General features: G+C 41.6%; 1 non-coding gene across 1 annotated transcript; it reads left to right on the plus strand.

Annotated features, from left to right (window-relative positions):
* The first annotated feature begins 1,408 nt into the window (after positions 1-1,408).
* Positions 1,409-1,490, plus strand: LOC115898029. Its single transcript, XR_004057791.1, has one exon. It is a non-coding gene; the product is annotated as a small nucleolar RNA U83B (small nucleolar RNA).
* The last annotated feature ends 3,252 nt before the right edge of the window (positions 1,491-4,742 follow it).

The raw sequence follows: 4,742 nt of genomic DNA on the forward strand, positions 1-4,742 counted from the left end.
CAGAGAGGACTTGCTACTCTGCAACAATGTTACATTTAAATTCTCTTTGAGAACCCTTAATACTTAGAGCCTCTACCCCTTCCTCCTATCCTAGGCAAGAGGTAGATTTAAGAAGTAAAGTTATGCATGAAAATAATGGAGGAAGAGAAGACAGGAAAAATAGAAAGCAAGATAAAGAGGTCATTGGTTGTGTTTATTCATTCAATCTCTTCCTTCCTTTCTTTCATCCTTCCCCCTGTCTCTCCCTTTCTCTCCCACTCCCAGGAATTATTGAATACATACTGTGTGCCAGGGACTATACTAGAAGCTAGAGATACCACACTAAACAAGTGAAACATACACAATCTCTACCCTCATGGAATATAAGTCTATCATATTTGATTTCAGATTCTATGTGTAAATAAAAGATTATCACTTTTTCTTCACCCTTGTTCTCTCTCTCCCCTTCCTATTATATATTAAAGCATATTGGGTTCACCCATTTATTGGGCAAATGTCCTAAACATAACCCAGTTAGGCTGCCTTCATTTGAAACCCAACTCTCCCACTTAACAGTTATGTACCTTTGGTCAAGGACTTGTTGACTTTCCATCTCTTCATTTATAAAACATACATAATAATAACACATGCCTCATAGGATGTTGTGAATATTAAAGAGTCAGTTCATTTAGAACTTAGAATGGGCTTTCGGACACAGTGAGTTATCAATTCATTTTAGCCACTGTTTTATATTATGCACAGGAATAAAAAGATGAAACAGATTATATTTTCAAGGAGCTTACAATCTTGCAGGTGGAGACAGACAGGTACACAGATAAAGGCAATAAAGCGTGGTAAGTGTGGTGGGTGAAATGATGAAGAACGGAGACTCTCGTCAGGGGGCCACAGAGAAGGGAGTGGTGAATTCTTTTGGTCAACTCTTTTGAGACGGATGTAATATCAACCCAAAGTAGTTTCTTATTTCCCTGACCCTTTGGTAAATGATCCTTCCCTATTAAATGCCTGTTTTGACTGCTTTATTTGCCCATAGTTGTTCCACTCTAAATTAATGACATAAGCACAAATGAAGGCTTTTCACTAATGGACATTGTGGTCCCTCTTTATTTACACTCTGCAAAAAGGACCTTCCCCAAATTGGTGAAATAAGGTTACATTTACCTGATTCTTATGCTCAGTGCCACATTTCTTACAGAAAACAGAGTTGCTCCTACAGAAGGAATATAGGTCTTTTCTTACCCCAGAAGGTAGTCAAGGTAGTCTTATTCCTTTTGCCAATGACTGGCTAAGTCATGAACATACGATTTCATTGCGGCTGATGGGACCCAAAAGGAAGTAAGCTGGGGTTCTGAGAAGGATTTTCTCAAAACTGCAAGAGTAGTTTTGTGATGAGCCACGTGATTAACTGTGATGAGTTTTGGGATGAGGCCGTGGAATAAGTGCTGGCCACAGTGCTTGAACCAGACTATGGAATTATTAATTTATTTTACTTTTACTATTTATTTATTATTTATTTGTTTATTTTAGAGACAGGGTCTCACTCTGTTGCCCAGACTGCAGTGCAGTGGCCCTATCACAGCTCACTGCAGCCTTGAATCCTAGGCTCCAGCCATCTTCCCAAAGATGCCGTCTCCCAAAGTGCTGGAATTATGAGCATGAACCACCACTCCTGGCCTAATTTTTAAATTAAAAACAAAAAACAAAACAATATGAGACTAATGGAGGAAACACTGCTACCCTTCTCTGGATATCACTGGTCTACCCGTGATGCCCGGCACTGCTGCAGCCATCTTGTAACTATGAAGGGAGATATTGCTGCCATCTTAAGGATGGCAAAGTAGAAAGATGGAAGTAAAGTGCATCCCTGAAAGCATCTTTGAGATGTCAAATTTACCTCCTTGGGCCTTGATCCACCTCCAGACTTTTTGTTGTGTCAGAAAATAACCCCTCAATTATTTAAGCCACTTTTAGATGGTTATTTTGCTTTCAGACAAATCTTTCCTACAGAAGCCTGTATTATTGTCTCCAAATATTTGGGGCACTTCTCTGCAGGAAAATTGTACATACTCTTCCTTTTAAGCCCAGGCTTGGCCATGTGACTTGTTCTGACCAATAAAACATGAGCAATGTGATGGGATATTTCCAGGTAAAAGTTTCAAAAGTCAATATGTGGTTTGACATGCTTCCTTTCCCCTGGCCCTGTGATCAGGGAAGCATGCTGAGGCAGAGCCTCCTTCAGCCTTGTTTCTCAATGACTATAATAAGCAGGGTCTTCTTGTCCCTCTCACAACGGACATGTGGAATGGACAAGAAATAAGCTTGATCATTGTTGCTGCTTAAATGTGTTGTTCTTGTTATCTCAGATACATGCAGTCTATATTGACTAGTAGACATCCTGAACGCTGTAGTACTAAAAACAATGAAGTGAAGGCAAGAGCTTGAGATGCAGGGCCTTAACCCTGAGTTGCCAGGAAACTGATTGGGAGCAGTATATGTCAATGACTAAACAGATATTGGAAAGGACAGACTCATCTCTATCCACCCCATACACTTCCTGGTTAGTGAAATGAGCCTTGGAACAGTAAGTAATTTAATCCAAATAATGCTGTGAAAATGTCTTCACTTCAATGCATTATTCAGAGTAAATTAATCACAACTTATTAAGTGTCTCTTTCGTATCTCTGACAGTCACCTCATCACTGTGCCCCACCAACTTTTTTTTTTTTTGTAATGACCTTTCTATGCATTACCTTAACAACCTACTCAAGAGACACCTACCTAGGGGCTTTTGGTAATGGCTCAGTGATCACGTAGCTGAAATTCTGTTGCACGAATATAAAATGAGGGTGATGCGTCAGTGGTTGGGACAGGGGAGTGATGATGATGAGATATGATAGCTAATATTTATATAGCACTTGTTGTATACCAGGTTTTATTCTAAACACCTTGTATATAGTAATTCCCTTAGTCCTCACCTATAATGAGGCTGGCATTATGATTATCTCTCTTTTATGGATGAGGAAACAGAGGCACAGAGATATTAAATACCTTGCCCAAGGTAATGCAACTAAAATGTAGTGACACTCGGATGCCATTCCAGGCAATTTGGCTCCAGAGTTGTGTTTTAACTCTGATGATTAACTAAGCGGGGAAAGGGTTGTTCCTGGTGCAGCAGTTCTTGGAGAAGCAGTTCTCAGTGGGGCCACAAGTTAACAGTCACATTGAGCTCCACCTGATTTAAATCCTACCTAGGTGTTGTCTCACAATTTGCAAAACATGTCTATGAACTGTTTTCCTCAGCCATAGGCACTGTTCTCTGAGAGTGGTGAAGAGTTAAGTAAATGAATCATGTAAAAGTCCTGCTATTGAGCTGGGCCCTGATAACCATCGACTGCATGTCACTGGGGCTGCTGGAGGTTTATAGAGTAGACCCTCAGAGATGCAGAAGTCTTGGGCATGCAAAGATTCATGCACAAGTTTGAAAATAATTTCTCTAGGAGCCTGTAGGAGGATATGAACTGTAAGGCCTGGGAACAGTTAGCTATAGAGTTACTTCTGGGCTTTGCAGACACAGCAGTGACTTAGATGCACTTGGTGTCCTGGAATGGATGGCTGGGTAAGCCATTTGGACCAATTGTGATTTAAGAAGAGTAAGTCAGGCGTGGTGGCTCATGCCTGTAGTTCCAGCACTTTGGGAGGCCAAGGCAGTTGGATCACAAGGTCAGGAGTTCGAAACCAGCCTGGCCAACATGACAAAACCCCTTTTCTACTGAAAATACAAATAATTGTCTGGGTGCAGTGGCTCACACCTATAATCCTAGCACTTTGGGAGGCTGAGGCAAGCGGATCATGAGGTCAGGAGATTGAGACCATCCTGGCTAACACGGTGAAACCTCGTCTCTACTAAAAATACAAAAAAAAAAAAAAAAAAAAAAAGATTAGCCAAACGTGGTGGCGGGCGCCTGTAGTCCCAGCTACTCGGGAGGCTGAGGCAGGAGAATGGTGTGAACCTGGGAGGCGGAGCTTGCAGTGAGCTGAGATCATGCCACGCACTCCAGTGTGGGTGACAGAGTGAGACTCTGTCTCAAAAAAAAAAAAAAAAAAAAAAAAAAAAAAAAAAAATTAGCTGGCTGTCGTGTTGTGCTCCTATAATCCCAGCTACTCAGGATGCTGAGGCAGGAGAATCGCTTGAACCTGGGAGGTTGCAGTGAGTCAAGATTGTGCCATTGCACTGTAGCCTGGGAGACAGGATGAGCCTCCATATCAAAAAAAAAAAAGCAAAAATTAGCTGGGCATGGTGAAGCCCACCTGTAGTCTCAGCTACTCGGGAGTCTGAGGCAGGAGAATTACTTGAATCCAGGAGATGGAGGTTGCAATGAGCCGAGATCGTGCCACTGCACTCCAGCCTGGGCAACAGAGTAAGACTCCATGTCAAAAAAAAAAAAAAAAAAAAAAAAAGGGTGGGGGGAACTTTTCTGAGGCACAAGATGGGTATGTGGATGTACATATGAGTAGGGAAGTAAGGGCAAGGGGCTTGGATCTAAAGTTGTTTTGCAAAAGCTTTGGAAATGTAGCTCAAGAGAGATAATATTTAGGCAAAATGAAACGATCTACCAGCAAGTCGTATAGGTTGTATCTCTAAAATATATTTTATATCTGAACACTTCTCACCATCTCCATGGTGAGCACTGCCAGCACCTTACCTGAGGTCACCATAGTGTCTCCTTAGACTCCTGTGTTAGTCT

This window comes from Rhinopithecus roxellana, chromosome 5 (genome assembly GCF_007565055.1).
Source record: "Rhinopithecus roxellana isolate Shanxi Qingling chromosome 5, ASM756505v1, whole genome shotgun sequence".
NCBI lineage: Eukaryota > Metazoa > Chordata > Mammalia > Primates > Cercopithecidae > Rhinopithecus > Rhinopithecus roxellana.